A 22,529-nucleotide genomic window follows, 5' to 3' on the forward strand; every position below is an offset into this window, starting at 1 on the left:
TTAGAAACAAGCTTCATGTTGCATATGTTTCTATAACGTCATGTTTGTGTATAATTCCCTTTCCATCTCTATTGTCAACACATATGAATATGCATCTCCTTAACAATCTATTTTATGTTGAATGTGTTTAAATATCATAATGTGTGCATCACATGATTGCATGATACACATAATTTGTGTCACATTAGCCTCACATTAACATCATGGGCGTGTTAATAGTGTCATATTGTCATCATAGTTATGTTAATAATGTCGCTTTCCAATTGCTAGATACCTAATCCTAACGATCATTACATACTATATATTATCATTATTAGTTTAAGGATCATTACATACTATAAATTATCATTATTAGTTTAGGAGAAATATGAAGAGTCATGGGTGAATATGATTAGCCATCGTACCTCTTGGAAGATGAAACCAAAATTCATATTTCTATGTATTTATATGTGGCTCACATTAATAAGATTAATTCAATCCCAGAGTTATTCAAGACCCATCAATGGTATTAGAGCTTTGGTTATGTCTAGATAACTCCATGATCTTGCCTACTCATCGTTAATGTGTGTATGCATCCCTCAATGTTGAAATTTGTATATATGGAAATGGAAGGCTCATGGCTTGCATCTATATTATGAAGCCACCTTGAGTAGCCCAAATGTCTACATTCAATATTGATGACTATATACCCATCAATTGAGTGTGAGGATACAGACTCCTACTTTCTCAATGTTGAGAACTACCTAAAAAGGCACATCATCCACAAATAAAACAACTTTCTAACGTTTTCATAGAAAGGAGTAGGAATACAAATCTATCGTTGGGTTGAACAATAAGAAAGATATGATGCTTTCTCTTTCCAACCCCCTTAGAATAAACATTCATCTACATAGTGTACAACTTCTCATGGTTGTTCACCAAAAATTTACAATCAATTTCATCTTGGGAAGACATACAAAATGTAGTAATGTTGCCTCCAAAATCTAACTATCCCTTGCTTCATGGAAACCCTAATTTTTAAAGTTGACATAGGTTGTTGGAGATACAATGATGTATTGGAGAAGATGTAATGTTGGTGCTTTCACAATTTGTTGTGACTGCATACAAAGTATTAGAGTTATCTAATTAGTGAATAGTGGGAGATGAACCAACTCACTAACTCCATTCTATCTAATATATGCATAGATTCCATTCTAAATCTATGTGACATTTGCATGCGGTCCAAGACTCCAAAGCTATCCTTCCTCTAAATAATTTTCCATTACATTGTAGAGATTATTGTATTGTAGAGATTGTTATCTCAAAATCAGGCCCTGGAAGGCTGCAAACCAGGAAGACTTCAAGTAACTATTTCAAACCAATATTTTGACTAAGGCTTAGCCTCCTTAGCCTGAGAGGGCTCTCTCAAAGGGTTATTGATTTTGAATATTAATAAGATGGCTAACTCTTGTGGAATAACATTAACAAATATGAAGGCTGGACAAGCATTAAACTAGTTTCCATTGGGCCTATGGAGTCAATCATAATTCAGTAAACCATGATACTGCCTCTACATAGAAGTCAGGGCATTTAACATTTAGATGTTCAGAACACAACACATATGGAACCACAACTCATAAATGCACACAGGAAATCAGAGCACAATCAGTGAATTCTGAGTGATTGTGCACCTATGCAACTGTAAAAGACATTAAGGAAAAGATAAAATCATACATTTTGAACATAGAAATCTCTCATGAATCCTGAGAAGAAAAGTAGTCAACTTATATTACTGAACTCTGTCTTTACATAAGCCAAAACAGTCCTCTGTTTTATAAAATATCCAACCCTCATTACATAGATGTTCCAGCTATATATAGAATCCTTATTCTAACTACTTCGAGCTTCCTCCTCCAGCATGAGGGGAACTCGATAACTGCCTCTAATGACACCTATTAGCTATTGAACTAACTAATAAATACAATAAGGAACTGACTGTAGTGTTTAAGAGTTCTAAATTAACTATGACTCTAACTCTATTTTCCATGCATAATGACTTCTTCTTATTCTCTGACACCTGGTCCTCTTTCGACTTGGCTGAGCTGGATGTTTAATACTCCATAATGATCTTGAACGCTGAACCTTTCAACTGCTCAGAAGTATTAGGAGATTTCCCTTACTTCTCGGCTCCAGTTTTCCTCAAAATGCTCGAATGTACCAAGCATGTTTCTAGCCTTTAATAACCCATAATATGGAACACTGCCACGTTCTGGATGTGTTGTGAGCTACATCGATTGACATGTGTGCAAGCAAAAGGTCCTTGTATGCAAAAGATTTGCTACCTCTTGAACGGTGACAACGGGGATATCACAGAACTTTAAAAATGGGTTGAAATATTCCACCTTTTTAAATCCTCCACCTGTCTTGTTTTGATTGGCTATTGTCATTCCCGCTGATATCTTGTATACCCTTTTGGCGTTTCCCTTTCAAAATTTCCGCTCAAAATACAAAACTGCCTGTTCTGTGTTAAAATCATCACCTTCACAGTTTCGTAGCGCGCTATGAAACTGCTGTGTAGTTTCAAAAACACAGTCTTCTTTTCATAGCTAAATGATCGCCAGTGTTCATGGCTTAAGCACCTTACTCCCTTGATTGTTTTGAAAAGATTTGCTTGCAACAGATATTTCTCCTCTCTCTACATCTGCATTACTAAACCTCTGACCAGATACACCACCATCCCATGACTGTCTGGGGTTAAGTGCATAAGGTTGGTGCATATAATCCGGAAGGTTATCCTTAACAGGAAAATTACCTTTTCCCTCCGCTTCCTCACTTAACATACGGTATTGGGCACCACTGCCATAAGACTGTAAGCTAGAATCATACAAAGAACTCTTACGATAATTTTCATTTGCATCCAAGCTATATGAACTGTTAGCAACTCTTGAACTAGAGAAGTAATGTATCTCATCTGCATAAATGTCATGTCCACCTTCAATAGGAGTTTTTCCAAGAGCACGTGACCTCACATCAACCATAGGTTGATGACTCTCTCCTGAAGTTTCTCTTAAAAATACTGAATCTTTTTGAAAGCGATCAAGAGATGGTTGAAGTGACCTTGTCTCCTCTGTTAAAGAACTCTTAGAGCCTCCCACAACATCCATGTAGGGTGACTTACTGAGCACTGGACCATCCACAGAAGGTGAATAATAATGCCTTGATCCTTCTGTTGGTATAGAATGAAGCCCTCGCATATGAGTCCAATCCCTCATGGGATCTTGTCCACTAACTGCTGGAACATCCTTAAAAGGTGCACGATAATCTCTTGAAGCATCCATTACAGATGGCAGTGTACTCATGTAAGACTCCTTGGAAAGCATATGATGTGGTGATTGACGGGAATCTATAGCAGGTGAACTTTCAGGATCTTGAGAACTGATTTCCATACTCAACTCAGACTGACTCTCTGCATGATTAGAAACAGGGTGATTCTTTCCACGAGTACATGTATCATTCAGCATAAGGTTTTCATGTTTTTGTTCCACGGTCAAGAATTGCAAAAATAGAACTGACTGCTTCTGCACCGGTTAAACTCATCTGAATCATGTGCAAGTAGAAAGTACAAATCATCATCAGTGATATCTGAAACAATACGCACAGGAGCACTATAATTGCGTAGTACAGAGGGAATTGATCTTTCAGGAATGTCAACAAAGACAAACTCTTCTTCCTCCTTTTCAATACGGAGGATTACTGTTGAAACGGAATGACCTTCAGTAGTAAAGGACTGCAGAGATCCTCAATTATAGACTGATGAAAGAGGCAGATCTTTTCCGTTGGAATCCAGCAACCCAACGGCCACAGGTATAAACATCGGTTCTTTCACTGATTGACCTGGAGTAGGAGGAATTTCTTGCCTGAACTTAAGTGTATAAGTATTTCCCTCAGAGTTGTAGGATGATTGCATTTTTAGAACAGGAGTTCCCGCTTGTGAATACCATAACAAGAAATTTGAAAGATCTGCATTATTGGCATCACGCATAGCAGCAAAGAAATCATCACAAGTTACTGCTTGCCCATCATGTCTTTGAAAATAAAGATCCATTCCCTTACGAAACCCTGATTGCCCTAACATGGTCTTGTACATCCTGACAACTTCTGCTCCCTTCTCATACACCGTTACAGTATAGAAATTGTCCATCTTGATATATGAATGTGGACGCACAGGGTGAGCCATGGGACCAGCATCCTGAGGAAATTGATAATTACGCAGCTTCACCACATCTCCAATTCGCTTAACAGCACGACTGCCCATGTCAGATGAGAATTCCTGATCTCTGAAAACTGTAAGTCCTTCCTTTAAACTTAATTGAAACCAATCCCGGCATGTTACCCTGTTACCAGTCCAGTTGTGGAAATACTCATGACCAATAACACCCAAGATAGCAGCATAGTCTGCATCCGTTGCAGTTTGTGGGGATGCCAAAACAAGCCTTGAATTAAATATATTAAGGCTCTTGTTCTCCATCGTTCCCATGTTAAAATCAGGTACTGCCACGATGTTGAATAGATCAAGGTCATATTCCAGACCAAAGACATCCTCATCCCATTTCATGGCCGCCTTAAGGGAATACATGGCATGAGCAGTCTTTGATATATCATCTGCAGGAGTCCAAATGCGAAGTGAAACTTGGCGTCCTGATCGTGTAATGAATGTATCATTTCTACTGACTAATTGGCCAGCAACCAAAGCAAATAGATAACACGGCTTCTTGAAAGGATCTTCCCAGACAGCATAGTGTCTGCCATCCTTCAGATCCCCCTGCTCTATTAGATTTCCATTATAATAGAGGAGACTGACTGAGAAAGGGCCTTCAATGTCATCACAAAAGCTGCTTCCTGAGAAGGATCCCTGTCAAAACATATGCAGACAAAGGCAACCTTGACTTCCATTCGACCTCATAATAATTTATATTACCGCTATCCCCTTTGATGCCAACAGAGCCTGCACGTGTCAAGACCGACATGTAAGACCTTACACATGCTATTCCCATAAAATTCTTGCAGAAAATATGACAGCTGGTGTGAGATGTGCTATGGATCAGCACGAATTCCCCATTTCGTAGTGCAGTTAGTGCAAAGTCGGTGTTTTTCGCTACGAAATCACCTAAAACATGTTGCGCTGCGAAACTGCTAAAAGGATTTAGGCGCATCAAACTAATGTGAGCGGTTTTGAAATTTTGGCATTAGAATTTTCAGTGATAACAGAGATCATGGGGAAGCAACTTGCATTACAAAGAGTAGTTGGTGTTGGAATTCCATTAAATTTATATAAAGGAGATCAACTATGTATCGTTTACTTAAGAGAATATGTATATCTAGCATTGCTTAAATTTTTGAAGTGATTTTGTTTGTGAATATGCATTCTCTTGTCTCAATTGTTCGTGTGGTGGTCATTAGAAAAGAAAATTATCCAGAATGGTTAGTAAAGATTGAAAATACTCTTATCTTTAATGATCCTTGGGATAACATTTATGATGTTGATACAATAATCAAAGAGCTCACAATATAGGTGAATAAAGAAAATAAAGTATATGCCTTGACTATAATTTATGTAAGTGAAGAGGTGAGTTGTCACAATAAATCTATCAAAAATCCGTGGGGTGCATTGAAGAATTTGAAACATTCATATGATTCACATTGAAAATTGGAGCTAATTCAATTGCAGTTGATTTTCTTCAAACTAGAGTTGAAGGATAATCATCCCATGGATTTAACATCCAAAAGTGTGAGGATAGACATTGCTCTCATGGCTTTCATTAGGGTCCTCTACCCCACATATTCTCAATATCTTGAATCACTTCAAGCTAGTGGCCAATTGAAGTCCCTCAATTTTGAATTTTTGGTGGAAAATTTTTAGAACGTAACAAATCTTTCAAAAGAAGATAGTTCATCCCACTAAAGAGACTGTGTACCTTACTCAAAAAGGGAAGAATCAATCACATGATTATTCTGGCGAGGAAGGTAGAAAGAGAGGATGTGGAAAGAAGCAATTTAGAGGTGGGGGAAATTGGCATAATAGGAATAATCAAGGTGAGATATATGATTTCCACTATGTTTGTTGTGGAAAGAATGGACATGATGCAAAGACATGCAAAATCCCATGGGAGAAGATCAAAGAAAGGTAGTAACAAAATGAAGGAAAAGGTAAAGCTCCTAAATCCACTCATTTTGTTATTACTCATTCCAATATTGACATAAATGAGGATTTGTTCAAAACTTCATTGCTTCTTGGAGAGATGAATGGTTGCCTGACATTGGTGTTACTTGCCACATGAATTTTCAGAGAGACTTCTTTGAGGAACTAATTGATAATGCAGAGGGTGTAGTGTACTTTGAAAATATATATAGTCTCATTCCTATGGGAATTAAAATCATTGGGGCTCAAACCATTTGGATTCTAGGATTTTCTTTTGCATGATGTTTTATATCTTCCTGAGTTGCAAGGAAAATTGTTGTGGCTTACGAACATTCAATAATAAGGCCACACTATTCATATGTTTAATGGAAAAGTTGAAATAAGGAGGGTTTCCAACAACGTGGTTGTTATGACAAGATGGGAGGATGAGAGATTATTGAAGTTGCAAGGGATATTGCACAAACATGGAATTTTACATACCTCTCTCACCTTGATGAAAGTACATTATCATCTAGTCACTTGGCATGGTAGATTTAGGCACATTGATTATGATAGTCTATGCATGTTGAATAAAAACGACATTTCTAGTTTGCCTACCATTCTAGGGAGTTTGAAGCAATGTGATGCATGTATCCTTGGTAAATATAGCAAGCAACCATTTCATGATTCCACTTCGAGAGCATGTAGAATGCTAGAATAGATACATTCTAATATATGTCATCCCATGCCAATTGAATTTTCTTTTGGCAATAAATAGATCATGACTTTAATTGATGATCACACCGCAACCTATTAGGTTTATTCGTTGAAACATAAATCTCAAGCATTTGAAACATTTAAAAAATTCCGTGTATGGATTGGAAATAAAGCACAATCTCATATTGACACTCTTCATACTAATAATGGAGGGGAATATACTTGTAATGATTTTGGGAGCTATCTTCACCAATATGGAATTAAGTGTCAAACCATTATTCTATACAATCTTCAGTACAATGGTGTGGCAAAAAAGATGAATAGGAAACTCTCGAATATGGTCAGTCCATGTTATTTTCAAGAATGTGAAATTGACATTTTGAGATCATGTAAATATGTATACAATGTATTTGAGAAATAAAAATCCATATCATGCTCCTAGGTATAAGACTCCTTATGAAATGTGGTATTGTTGAACACATAATCTTTTGGGATTTTGTTTTCATAAATAAATTATAAATCACTTAAATATGAATAATTGTAAGTAGATAAGTTGAGTCACTTAGAACTAAAACCTTAGAAGATTAAACCAAAGATTGTTTCCATTGTATTATATATCTATACACATTAATGTAATTGGCATCAAGGTTGGAGTTATCCAACTAGTTAGTGATATTGAGTTGGGTTGTTTTAACACCAAGATTTCTATGTGTTCAAACGATCTATGAGCTTTTCCATGAGCAAAATTGTTGTATGCCTTTTCTTTGGATGTAACACCACACTCATTCTCTACATCCAATTTTCCCCTAATCATACTTATTCTCAATGTTACTCTACTTCTCCCATGCTCATTTCCTCTACCAAACATTCAACTCGACTCTCTTTTGCACTCCAGAGAAACTTATCCACTCCATTCTCTTGCAATTCATCATGTTTTTTATTTAGTTCATGAGAGCATCATAATTCTCTTGCATATCTTCATGTATGCATATTTTCTCCCACTCGAATGAAATTTTTTTAATGTAGAAACTCTTGACTCAATGTTATTCCTCCATTCTCAGAGGTGTTGAAGGGCCACTATTTTATATGAGATGCAGTCTCATATGACTTACCATTTATCTGGGTGTTGGCTCTGTATTTAACATTTTTTTTCCACAATTGAGCTCAATTCCTTACAATTCGTGTCTCTAGTTCTTATTGTATTGTTGTGACTCCTATTATATCAAGAGGTGCTCTCCATCCCAGTATGGAAGAGATATTGTAATGTAATGTTATGTAAATATGTAAACAAAATAATAAAATAATAAAAAAGCAACCCTACGTTAAAAAAAATAACTTCAAACTAAAATAATAATAAAAAAAAAATTCATGTTATTATTTTTCTTATTTTTTTTATTGGGTAATTAATGTAAACTTGACTCAGTCAAGTTAACGACGATTTTTAGCTCTATTTATAAGAATCCGTGGTATTCATGTGGAATATAACCTATTTAAAGGGAGAAAGGCTCTTTATTTATAGGAATTAAATATTAAGTTATAATATTTTCATGATATATTAAAACTTTTGAAAGGGTAGAGTTGTTTTTTGAGATGTTTTGGTAAGACAATGGGAACTTTTGTTGTGTACAAAAGTTTCCCAATTTTTATTTTTATTTTGAAAATTTCAAGTGCGTGGAGGATCAAAAGTTCCCTTCCATTGGTGGATCAAATGGTAAAAAATATTTTTGGGTTGAGATGAGTCTTTAACAATGATGGATCAAAGAATTAGCTTCCCCATGGGACAAGATACAAGGGGAAGCCCAGGGACATCGATGTATGGCATGATGGGAAAGGAACCTACTTACTTGTAGTACCAGATCCTTTATGGTTACAAAATGATCATCAACAAATTTAATGTATAAATCATTGTCTGTTGATCCTCTATTAAAACCTTGTTGTTGTAGGTACTTGTCCAGCTTTTCATATCAAGCTCTTGGAGCTTGTTTCAACGCATAGAGAGTATTTTTGTAGACGATGATGGACCCACCAACATTCAAGGGATCTCCCTGGTATGAAGTCCCAAATAGACTTCAAACTGTTTGGTGTAGGAGTCCCATCCGGTACGATGGTCGGGTTTCCATTTACTTAGAGATTTTCCTTAGCTCTGGGTGTTTAGCACATGAGAGTTTTATGTTGTTATCTTCAAAAAGCGGGGTGAGTGTGTAATGTAACTTATGTCAAGGTTCTCTTACTGCAAAGGGGGAGAGTAAGTGACCCTCTAAGTGAGAGGTAGTAGTACCAACTCGGAAGAGACACACGCGAACTAGAAAGGGTTTGTCCAGCATCCAGCGAAATAGTCCACAACAGATGCAGTAGTCGTTAAAACTGAAATATAATGGAAAACACGTACACCATCCAACAGTGTAGTCCATGTGGATGTGATGGTCGTTATAACCAGTAAACGAAGAAGGTTTATCTAATATGCTGTAGAGTAGTCCACAAGGATGAGACAATAGTGATAACCAATACAACACATTCCCAACAATGTAAGTACTAAAACAACCGAAGTAGTTCAACTATCTTAGTACATGTGAAACAAACATGCATTACAAATGCTGAAAGAATAGTCTTACAAACATCTACAAAACATGCATGAAAACATGTTGGCATTAACATGCTTTTGAATTAAGCAAAAGTTCCAAGACACATCTATACACCATACATCACTAGTCCTAATAGTGAGACATTGGAGCCACTCGCTCCTCAAAGAATTGACTGAAAACTCTCAAGGTTATGTGGGAGGAGCTAAGGTGAAAAGTCCTTGCCCATACAATGGGAGGGCTATATATAGCCAAGGGTGATGCTTGAACCTTGTGACTCTTGGACTACCCTCGTGACCATTCAGCTTCCTATGACTTTTCAGCTGACATGACTCTTCATCTTCATGTGTGTGTCCGTTGGACTTTCACTTTACATTACATTCAGTTACAACAGATATGGCCCATACTAATGATGTGGCATTGACAACTCATGACACAAATTGACATGACACTGCTGGCATGGACTTGTTGGTTGTGGTGGCAATGTCAAGTTGTTGTTGCTGCTAAGTGATGGATGTGTTCTTGGATGTGATTTTTCTTCTCCTCTGTATGGCTTGATGCTGCGAGGTCTTCAATGGTCTTGGTATTGTTCCTTTTGCTTGCTTTTTTATGGGATTCTTTCATCCATCTAATTGCTTGTGAGTCTTCTAGCATGTGCACTCCTTCATCCCATTCGTCATTTCACCATGATCTATCAGTGTAATTGTTCTTGCAATTTACTCATGAGAGAATGACATCAAATCCAAAACCTCCTAGTCTAAGATGATGCATTTTTTCCATGGTCCCGGCCCGAGACATATGACAGGCTGGGAAGAGGGCCCAGTAATTACGCACTGTGCAGTTCTAGGTGACAGGGAGGGAGACTGGTCACTGAGACTGCGCAGAGCGCAGCTTAGGCTTGGCTAAGGAACTCTGGGGCACAGTCTTAACTATCGGGAAAAAAATGCGTAGTGGCCACTAGGAGGCTGGATTGCGCAGTTGAGTTCATCAGTGGTAGCTGCAAGGTATGACCCTGGGGGGCACCTCTGTGCAATTTTCTAAGGGAAGACAAGACATGGTAGCAAAAGGACTAGAGGGGATAGTTCTACGCAGTTTCTGGGAGCAGTGAATCCCAACTGAGGGAAGACATCGGGAGGATATTTTTGCATAGTTTTGGGAGGAAAATCAGGCTCAAGTCTCTGCGCATTGCAGGGTTCCAGCAGGTAGGGAGGAGGCTTAATGACTGATCTCACGAAGGCACAATTCAGATCGGGCTCTGAGGCAATTTCTGTGCAATAATGGGAAGGAAGGCAGGCTGCTCACTTCTGGGATTACGCAGTGCAATTGTCCTAGAGGACAGCCTCAAGCATTGTGCAGTTCCAGGTAGTAGAGCAGCATCACTGAGGGTTGAAACTGCGTAGTGCAGCCCAGTCGGGGTTTGGTGAGAGGGGGGTTGTCTGGCCGGAAGGATTTTCATGAAAATGGCTAAGTGTGGGAAGCAATTGTATCTGTGAGGACTCGACATTGTGATCACACACTTAGCATGCTTCGACAACTTGACAACATTGACCACCAGGACAACAAGACAAAGCATTTCCCTATGTGAGACTGTCTAGAGTTAAAAACGACAAGTGTGACACTAGGGATAAACCTTTGGACGACCATGATGACACTTGCGCGACAATACTTACAACTTTGTGTGTGAGTGTGGCCAATGTTTACATAGCTAGGGAAACTCAAACACAGAAAGACAAACCTTCAAAATCACCAGAAAAAGACTGCAATCATGGTAAAGCAATTAGCATGCCAAAAGATGACAGTTGGTCAAACAAGCAAAAGGGGTGAAAAGCCTTTAAAGGAGCTCATGGGATGAGCTCGAGTGTTTGCAACCATCAAATAAAAACCAAGGAAGGCTTCGAAAATTGGGTGCAAGCCAAAATTTTGGAGGGTGTTGCAACCGCCACAACACTTGGCGACACATTGGTTGAATATCATCTTCTCTTTTTTGGTTCATTTTTAGTGCAATGCCTTAGTCCTTTAGGGAGTATTGATTCATCATGCACATTACTTCGGCTTCCCCACTTACCCCATGGACAGACATGGTTCACCTTATACCTTCTCAGTTGAACACAACATAAGATTCATCCAGATCACAATGTTTTGAATCAGGAAGGGTAGTTTGGCTCGTGATCTTAAGATTTTCAGAGTATAGTTTTTCATCTTGGATAGTACCCCAGTGGAGTCACGCAGGAACAAAAGCATTGCTTGATGAGAGGAGAAATTGCGCTATGACAATATCCCTTTCATTTTCAAAATATCGATCGTGGACCTGTGGGTTATGGGTCCACGTTCCTATCGGAAGCGTTAATTGGCGCTTTTGATTTAAAAACCGGGACAACAACAATTAGCACAAATACACAGAAATACATGGAGACCCAACCATGAATGCCTAAGGCTAGATCTCAAATAGAATAAACCCGCATCCATAAACTTCTCAGGTTCTCTCTTTCCCAATCCTTTCCGCTATTCTTCAACCTCCGTCGTTGATCAGCTTCACGATCCAACGATTGACGCTTCATCGCATTCTCGCTCATCACACATTGCAGTTTTTGCAATCTACCAACACTTTATTCCTGTGAAATGCGAGAGTTAACCTCCGCCATTTGATCAACCCTTAGATCTAACGGTCCATAGTCCATCGCAACATTGCAAATCTCGGCTCATTGCAATATTGCAAATCTGGGTTTGTCTCAGACCCAAACTCTTTTACCGAATGCGAATTGCGATTAAAATTCCGCCGTCGATCTAGTTCTTGATCCGACGGTTGTCGCAGAAACTTGCGCAACATTTAGCCACCCTTCCGGAGCCGATAGGACTTTAGATTGCGATTTATAATTTTTTGGGTCCAGTTTCTGGATTAACTTCCATGCCTATTCCAACCCGATATCCGTTGGATGATGGAGGCTTTAGATCCTGCGGCTAGTGGGACTTCTATTAACACATGGTTTAACAACAAGCCAACCCTCGTTGTTGATTGTGGCGTAATGCGTTGAAAATGGAATCAACGGTTGGAAATGAGTGCGGGACTTCAGTCTTGAATCAAGAATTCATGCACTTCTACTCCGACAGTCGAATGAGTCGACGACTCTTCTTCTGCACTTCTTCGCATATGATGGAATCTGCATCAACACTTAATTAACTTTGCCATTTCTACTCGACACTTCACACAATAATTGACTTGTTTGACTTTGGATCACCATCGATCTTCACAGTGATTGATGGTCGATCAATAAACCCGTAACACAGAAATTAACTCAACAACGCATATATACACAACATAACTTGAAAAGGCATAAGTACACAGATACACGGAATTCACACACACACGCAGATTTATATTATACAGAACTTGATTACATTCTAAGGCATTTCAGCCTTAGTCACACTTTCCCCTCTCGACTACATTGAATCCACACCCTGTTTACACAAATCTCTATTTTTTGGTCTATATCTCACCTCCTTACACAAACTCTCTTATATAAGAAGTTACAAAAGGGAGGGATTGTTTACGATCCATGAATTTCTCCCACAATCACTCAACAAACCCCTAAATCTCTCTATATGCATACATGGCAGATTAAATTACATTAAATAAGTCTTCTAGAGACTTTATCCATTCCATCATTTTAGCCTTGTTTTAACAGAATTTGCCTCTTGGTTTGCACGTTTGTCCACGTCTCCTCTTTCTCAGCTTTGGATTCCTCTTTTAACGGAGAGTGTTCAGATGCTCCTGCATCAGACTCCTGAGGCACAAAATTTTATGACCTCCTGGTCATATGCTTCTAGCCTTCGTAACAACTTAACTTGTGAGCTGCAATCAGCCTCTACAACAACAAGTCCTCCCTGTTGCTACTTACCTCACCAAGATCTCCTCTGGACTTGGTCTTTTGAAAAGCTCTATGGTTCTCTCCTCGAACCTCTTGCTGACTAACAATTCTACCCAACACTTCTTTTTCTGGAATTGTTATCTCTAAGACAACTCTACCCACAATCGCAACTGTGGAGCTACCTCAACAACTTCTACCCAACTGCACTTCTCAGCTTATCTTGAGCACTCCTTGCTCTTAGGCTATTGCAATCTTCTCACCTTCCTCTGCTGCTACCTACAAAAAAATATAAAGACCATACCTCTTTAAATTTGCACCTCCTTCTGCAAAATCTTCTTCTGCGCTGATACCACTTGATGAAAGGAGAAATTGCGCTAAGGAAATATCCCTTTCATTTCCAAAATATTGATCATGGACCTGTGGGTTATGGGCCCACGTTCCTATCAGAAGCATTAATTGGCGCTTTTGCCTTAAAAACCGGGACAACAACAGTCAGCGCAAATACACAGAAATACATGGAAACCCGACCATGAACGCCTAAGGCCGGATCTCAAATAGAATAAACCTGCATCCATAAACTTCTTGGGTCCACTCTTTCCCAAGCCTTTCCATTGTTCTTCAATCTCTGCTGTTGATCAGCTTCACGATCCAACGGTCGACGCTTCATCGCATTCTCACTCATCGCACATCGCAGTTTTCGCAATCCGCCAGCACTTGATTCCTGCGAAATGCGAGAGTTAACCTCTGCCGTTTGATCAACCCTTTGATCTGATGGTCCATAGTCCATCGCAACATCGCAAATCTCGGCTCATCACAATATCACAAATCTGGGTTTATCGCAGACCCAAACTCTTTTACCGAATGCGATTTGCGATTAAATCTTCACCATCAATCTGGTTCTTGATCCGATGGTTGTTGCAACATCGCATGAGAAACTTGGGACATTTAGCCACCCTTTCGAAGCCGATAGGACTTTAGATTGTGATTTATAATTTTTCAGGTCCATTTTCTGGATTAACTTCCGCGCCTATTCCAACCAGATATCTGTTGGATGACGCAAGCCTTAGATCCTGCGGTTAGCGGGACTTCTATTAACACACGGTTTAACAACAGGCCAACCCTCGCTGTTGACTGTGGTGCAACGCATTGAAAATGGAATCAATGGCTGGAAATGAGTGTGGGACTTCAGTCCTGGATCAAGAATTCATGCACTTCTACTCCCAAAGTTGAATGATTTGACGACTCTTCTTCTGCACTTCTTCGCATATGATGGAATCTGCATCAACACTTAATTAACTCTACCATTTCTACTCGACACTTCACACAACAATTGACTGTTTAACTTTGGATCGCCATCGATCCTCACAGTGATCGATGGTTGATCAATAAACCCATAAACATAGAAATTAACTCAACAATGCATATATACACAACATAACTTGAAAAGGCATAAGTACACAGATACACATAACGCACACACACGTAGATTTATATTATACATAACTTGATTACATTTTAAGGCATTTTAGCCTTAGTCAAACTTTCCCCTCTCGACTACATTGAATCCACACACTGTTTACACAAATCTCTATCTTTTGCTCTATATCTCACCTCCTTACACAGACTCTCTTATATAAGAAGTTACAAAAGGGAGGGATTGTTTACGATCCATGAATTTCTCCCACAATCGCTCAACAAACCCCTAAATCTCTCTATACGCATACATGGTAGATTAAATTACATTAAATAAGTCTTCTAGAGACTTTATCCATTCCATCGTTTTAGCCTTGTTTTAACAAAATTTGCCTCCTGGTTTGCACGTTTGTCCACGTCTCCTCTTTCTCAGCTTTGGATTCCTCTTTTAATGAAGAGTGCTCGGATGCTCCTACATCATTTCTCCACTACCAGCAAGCCTGGACAGTACATCGGTGGAGTTACCTGCTTCACCTCTCTGCCCAGGAAGCCTTTCTCTTCTTTCGCCTTTGTTATTTTTTAAAGAGAAATGTGCATAGGCACTTTTATTTTTGGGGTGGAAGAGGGATCCCGACTTATTGAGAGAAGGAGAGGTTGTTCATTCAAAGAAGCATATAAAGGCCTCTGATTCAGGTTTGCTCGTTTAAATTTTATCCTTCTCCGTTTCTACTAGTTCGATAAAATTGAACACACCAAAGAAAAAAACTGAGTATAGGCATGAGGTTTCCTAGTTTGGACACTGGGTCATGGTTTGACCAAAACTCTCCTTACAAACAGATCATATTTTCCATCAAGACCTCATTGTCCAAAAGTTACAACCAAACACAAGGAAGATGGACACAAGACTAGCCAAGCACTGCAGTGCCACAAGACTCTTTGAACTTCAGCCACATACACTTTCAGAAGCGAGAACGCAGTGAGGCACAACAATTACATAAGCAAAAAAAATAGAAAAGCAAAGAAAACAAAACAAAAAACAAACAAAAGACTATGTACATAGTGCGGGGTGTGACCCTAGATCTCATTGAAAATAACATTTTAAGTCTTGGCCATTGACAGGGAGAGAGTCAATCTTCTCATCAAGTGATTGAAGACGATACGTGTGTTGGCCAAGCTTCTCGTGGACTGTAAAAGGACCAATCCACAAGGATTGAAACTTAGTGTGCTTGCCTTTGTCCTCGTGGGCTTTGTCCCACTTTAAGACTAAGTCACCCACACTGAAGCTAGTACTCCTTGCAGAATTTCTATCGAACCATCTCTTGATACGGTTCTAGTGGAGTGTAAATTTTTATTTTGCTTTCATCCTTTCTTCCTGTAACTTGTGCAGTGTGTCCATCCTACGCTGAACTAAAAGACATAACTTGCCTTGGGATTCTTGGGACAACTAGAGAGTAGGAAAGTAGATGTTTGATGGGAGGATGGCTTCCTTTCCATATACCAGGAAGTAGGGGGAGGTATTCAGAGAAGGCTTAGGTGTGACTCGGTCAGCCCATAAAGCATTCACCAGAGCGAAGTGCCAGTTTTACTATTTAGAGTAAATGGTATTTTTGATGATGCGAATGAGGTTCTTGTTTGTAGATTTGGCAAGACCATTTCCCTGTGGGTAGTAATTAGTAGAATGCTTCAAAAAAATACCATTTTCCAATGCAAAGTCATAAAGCTTTAATGAAGAAAAGTACGTTGCATTGTCAAAAACAAGTGATGTAGGAATGCCAAACCTGGAAATGATGTTGGAATGGTTCTTCCACTGCAACAGGCTACAGTGGGGCTGTTGACTTTCGACTTTTGTCGGTGCATATCTAACAGACCGAACACTTGCGGGCATAAGCGTGTGCATCCTTGAATAATGTAGGCCAGTAGAAACCGACCCGCATAACCTTATGCATTGTTGTGTTACCCACGAAGTGTCCCCCGTTTGGTCCATCATGGAGATCACATAACACCCTTTCTGAATCTTGTGCCTCCAGGCACCTGAGAAAGATACCATTATGGTTCTTTCTGTAAAGCACCCCATGCACTAGCTGGTATGATAAAGATTTCAGTCAGAGTTCCCTCTTCTGCCGCATAGAAAAATGAGAGGGCACAACGCCTTGCTCAAGGTATTGGTGCACTTTTGCGTACCAAGAGTTTCTGTGTGAAGTGGGAGAGGCTCGCTCAACATTGTACATTTCTATTTCTTTCTCCCAACCTGTGAGCTCTTCTTCTTCCTCCTGCACATGTACTTCTTCTGCTGCTAGTCTGCAAAGACCATGACCCTTGATGGTGTGAATTGGCTTGATGTCAAGATCATACTCTTGCAGTCCTATCATCCAGTTCACCCTTCTTTCACCCAGCTCTTGTTGAACAAGTAGTGATCTCACTGTTGGGTGCGACACAAAGATAATGCAATGGTTTTTCAATAGGTAGGGCCTGAAATGCTTCACTGGCTTGTAAATTGCATATGCTTGTTTGTCCACAGAGGGATAGTTGAGTTTCGGTCCTTGCAGGCTCGCACTCATGAAGGAGATGGGTCACTCATTATTCAGCTTGTCCTTCTGAGTGAGCACTGCAGCAAGTGAAGTGTTGGAATTAAAAGTATAGAGCAATAAATATTTGTTGAAGTTTGGGTTGTATAGCGTTGGTGCCTCTGCTATTTATTTCTTGATATGGGAAAATGTGTCCTTTTCCCTCTTTCCCCAACTGTAAACTGTGTCCTTCTTGATCATATCTTAAATGGATTTAACAATCTACGCATAATCAAAGATGAACTTTATGAGGAAGTTGATCTTCCCCAAGAAAGACTGCATGGCTTTCTTGTTCACAGGGTGAAGAATTTTCGTGATGGTCCGAACTCTATTTGAATCTACCTTGATCCCACTTTTGGCAATGATGTGTTCAAGAAGGTTACCCTCAGACACTGCGAAGATTCTCTTCTTGGGATTCAAGGATATCCCGTATTTTCGACATCACTCGAAATTTTTCTTAAGATGGCGCAGGTGGTTTGACCGATGTATTGAGAAGACTATCACATCATCGAGGTAGACCACTATGCTCCGTCTGATGAGCCCATGGAAGATGATTTCCATTATGTGCTAAAATGTTGCACCTGCATTCACCAATCCAAATGGCATTTTGTGAAAAGCGAACGTACCCCACTTGGTACAAAATTTTGTTTTGAGTCTATCAGACTCTACTATCATAACCTAGTTGTATCCTAAAAATTCGTCAAGCAAAGAAAACGTCTTTGCTCTAGATATTGTCTGCAGTATATGCTTCGTGGCCAACACTGGGTAGTTGTTCTTGTTCGAGGCGCGATTGAGGTTACATAAATATATGCACAGCCAGATCTCCCCGGACTTATTTCTGACAAGGACTAAATTGGAAACCCATATCGAATGTTGCACTTTGTAGATGATCTGAGCATCCAACAACTTGTTCAGTTCTTTCTGGATGAGGGGCTCAAGTGATGGATTAACTTTCTTTAGCTTTTGTTGAAAAGTCTTAGCCCCTTCCTTGAGTGGTACGATGTGTTGTATTATTCCCATGTCATATGTCTTAAGAACATCGTACGTCCACGCGAATACATCACGACATTGTTTGAAAAGTCAAATGAAATCTTGTTGCTCTTGTGATGTACAACATGTACTGAGATTTACAAACTTCAGATCCTTATCTGTTCTCAGATTATTTTGTTCATGCAACAACGTAGAGCTATGGGTTTCAACATTCACACGTCCCTGAAATTAGTTCTGCAAGGCATACAAGTTCTCAAGTGATACCACAGCCTTGGGGATTAGGTTGCCTTTTCTTGCATCGGTTGCATCATGCAGATATTGCTCGTGATCGTCCTCATTTATTGCTGCATCTTTGAAGACGTCAACATTAGCCATGAAATGCAATATCTATTGATCATCATCAAAAACACGTAAATTAGTGATGTTGTTTGGGACAGATGGTTTATACAAAATATCAACATAAAATCTATCCCTTAACGGTGACATCCTAGCAACTGCATTCGCCAAGTTATCTGCAGCTGTATTATGCATTCTTGGTACTAAAATAATATTAAAAGCTTGGAATTGAGAGATGAGTCACCATACCTCTTGTTGATAACTCTTAAGACGGGGTGACAGACAATGTATGGTGTTACGTACTTAATACACCACGATCTCTGAGTCACCTACCACTTTTATAACAACAACGTTGAGGCTTATGGATTTTTGTAAGCCCAAGACAAGTGCTTTATGCTTGGCGGTGTTGTTCGTGCACTTGAACTCCAAGCATTTAGAGATTAAGTGTTTTCTCGACAGTGGGTCTGTTAAAACACAACCAGCTCTAGAGCCCTCTTGCGTTTTGGATTCGTCAAAGTACATGGTCCACATATCATCTGTACAAGGAACACTTGTTGCATTAGTACTACTATCACTATTTCTACTACTATTACAAACTACTGTACAAGTTTCATTTTCGCCATTTGGGCATGGAAGGAGGCCCAATTGTGTGTCTATTGGGATAGGGGATGGCTCTGCAAGATATCACCTCAATTGTGTTTCCAGAAAGCAATTTCCAAACATAATTTTTGCGAATGCAAACACTTCATTTTCTCCATTCAAGGGAGTCATGTTGTGCTTCATGTATCTCTTTGACAATACTTAGGTCTGGTTGTTTCTACCCTTATACGGTAGCCATAAGTGTGACCAGTCAGTAGCTAAGTATCCTTGCAACTTGCTTGACCAGTCTCTGCTCAACAAAAAAATGTATGCTTTTGGGATGTCCATGACCACGATATTGATGCATTGATGAAATCATCCGTCAAACGATAACCAGATGATCACATCCCTGAGTTCACCAATTGCTGGTATACATGTTATGTCTAGTTGGATGATTTGCGCACTTATGTTACTCCATTGGGCATTTATCTTCTTAGTGATGGAGAGTGGCATGACATTGATTGATGCGCCAGAATCAACCAAGCAATTGTGAACATTGAAATTGAATATTTCAAATGATAACAAGAATGGTGGGAAGAGTGAGTTCACCTCCTCCATGCAGAGCGCGTTGAGCACAGATGCGAGTGTGTCAGGAGACTTACTTGATCCCTTGCTGGAAGAGGTAGCATTACCTGTAGAGGTTTGCCCGAGTGCTTGCAAAAGAATGTCCCGTTGACTCGTGATTTTGGTTAGCTCATACAAAGATATGTTTGCACGAGTCTTCTTCATGTCTTCTACAATGTTATAATCCAAAGCGGGGAGACTCACTGAGGTGTCCAGGGGTGGACTTGAGTTCATGGTTTCCGGTGGACTGCTTTTGTCTTTGCTGCTTGTGGAAACACTCTTTGTTGTAGTTGTCTTCCCAGACTTGCTCTGAGTTTTCTGTGTTGAGTTAACCGGCGAACCTACTGTCCTTAACATATTTAGTCTTATTTTATCTCTTGGTATCTCAAACACAGTGGGGACCCCTTGGCTTCTCAAGTTATATCAATTGTTTTTCTTCGGGGCCAGACCATCACTCGAAGGTTCCTTCTCGGTGGTGGTCTTTTGGGCTGTGTGAGTACACTGATACATGTTTACTACATGCCCAATACTTGGGGCTTCATCAGATGCAACAACTTCTTCTTCTTCATCGTTAGGCTCATCCTGCTCATTAGCCGCGAGGTTGTTGGACAATTGTGTGGCCATGCTTCTCATTACATGGTTCCATTCTGGGCATATTCTTTCCGAATGTTGTTCGTGATGAAATGAGTAGTATGAGTTTGTCACGAGATGGTCAAGGTTCAGAACCATGTTGGAGCATTGCACAGATTTGGATAGCTAACTGTTGTTGTTGCCTAAATCTACATTCTTCTTCTGCAAGTACCTGGGAGGCCTGTTGCTCACGGTTGTCTCGCTTGTCCGTTGTTTGAGTTCAACAACTTCGGTGGTTAGGGACTTGAGGAGATGAGTAAGGCTCTCAATGTCACTTGCTTCTTTTTCCTTAGCCTTACTCACAGAGGCCTTACTTAGTGGATTTGTCATCTAAAATTACTCCAATAGCGAATAGGTATTTCTCTACAACAATAACTTCTTCACAATATTATTTCAATGTTAGTCTTGTAGCTTGCTTGACGAACTGCACAATACTAGTTGGTAGTGAAGACGTGTAGTAGTCGATGGTGATGGAGTCATGAGGTTTAGTGTCTGCTGAGAACTTGTTTAGAATGCCGTTAAACCTCTGATTGAAATCTTTGACCTTTACTTTCTGCTCCATCTTGAGACTACCAACTCTTTCAGCAACATGGTGGGGGTCTTGTCTTCAACAAACTTTTCAAGAAATATCCTTTTGAACACCCCCCAGTTATGGATGGAATTTGGTGGAAGGTTATGGTACCATATAGTTGCTTTGCCATCCAAGGTACATGGAAACAATTTGCATGCAACATCGTCATAATGTACCATGAGTGTCTGTAGATATAGGTAGAATGTGTCTAAGTGATCTTCTACCTTCACTGTTTTGTCAGGGCCATATTTCGTTAAAAGCTTCTCTACGTGTCTCGGCATCTTTTGCAGGGCACCCGGAAGTGCCAATGGGCCCTGAGTCATCCATTCCATATTTTGTTCTTCCATGTTGTCTTCTTTGTCTTCCTCCTCATCCTCTTATGAATCTGATGATTCTTCTTCTAAGTATGTTGGTTATTCTTCCTCTTCTCCTCCTCCTTCATTTCCTTCCCCTCTGCCTCCTCCATTGGAACTTGAGCCTGAGAGTAAGAGGTTGTCTTCTTCTTCCTTTCGAAAGATTGGGGGTTCCTCTTCTTTCTCCACAGTTTCTTCCAGCTCTTCAAGAGTGGAAAAAATCGCTTCTTCCATAAATGAAACTACCACTCTTGGGGTATTCTTTTGGTTCCTCTAAGAATATGGAAGCATCTACACTCCCGAAATCAGTCCAACAACTTTTGCAAATTAACGGGTGACGGGACGGGCATCTCAGATATGATGGTACGGGATTTCACGTTCAAGTCTGGGAGGTGAGAAATGACCAACTTCAGAATTGCGTGCAGGGGAGAGGGAGTGAATGTTATTGCCTTGACCATATGATGGATGAGTGGGATCAGTGGGACAAGCATCCATAAACTATTGGAAACACTCCTTCTAGTGCCAGAAATGTTGGCAGTGCTGGACCCACCAACATTTATGGATCTCCCGGTATGAAATCCTAACTAGATCTCACACCATTTGGTGTAGGAGTCCCATCTGGTGTTGAAAATAACACCACAAAATGAAAAAAATAGAATCCAGAATATTCCAATTTTAATTTGTCCTTGAATTAAAATTGTGAATTGGTCTCACCAGCTACTTGGAAATAATTAATTAATTCATTATGGATTAATTAGTTGGAGAAATTCAAGTTAGAAGTCTTTTTGAAGTCATGCAACAATTATCCCTTAAATTAAGGAGATTATCCCTTAATTAAGGAGATAAGATTGAGTTATATTTGAGTTGTAATTAGCTAACTCAGTTTACTGATTTAAGTCTAGTTAAATTAGTTCCAAACTGTTTGAGGAACTAATTGTGAGTTATAAGTAAGTTGATGCATGCATGCACTCAACTAGTGTACTCCAGATAACTGAAGATTCCCTCATCAGGAAACTCATGCATGTCTATTGTGAGAAAGACCCAGTTGAACTAAATGTCAAGGACAGTGTACTATCAGTTGCATGTGTTTTCCTATAAAGGAAACTCATGCATGCAGTCAAGGTTAGGTTCCATGAGGATTGCGCAGTTC

At 39.6% G+C, this 22,529-nt stretch overlaps 1 pseudogene; it reads right to left on the bottom strand.

The window, feature by feature from the left end:
- Window positions 1–3,526: 3,526 nt before the first annotated feature.
- LOC149189334 (puromycin-sensitive aminopeptidase pseudogene) lies at window positions 3,527–14,106 on the bottom strand (annotated as a pseudogene).
- Window positions 14,107–22,529: the final 8,423 nt, after the last annotated feature.

The sequence above is a fragment of the Pinus tabuliformis genome, chromosome 3_1, assembly GCF_031772625.1.
Source record: "Pinus tabuliformis cultivar Carrire ecotype Pingquan chromosome 3_1, CPIR1, whole genome shotgun sequence".
Classification (NCBI taxonomy): domain Eukaryota; kingdom Viridiplantae; phylum Streptophyta; class Pinopsida; order Pinales; family Pinaceae; genus Pinus; species Pinus tabuliformis.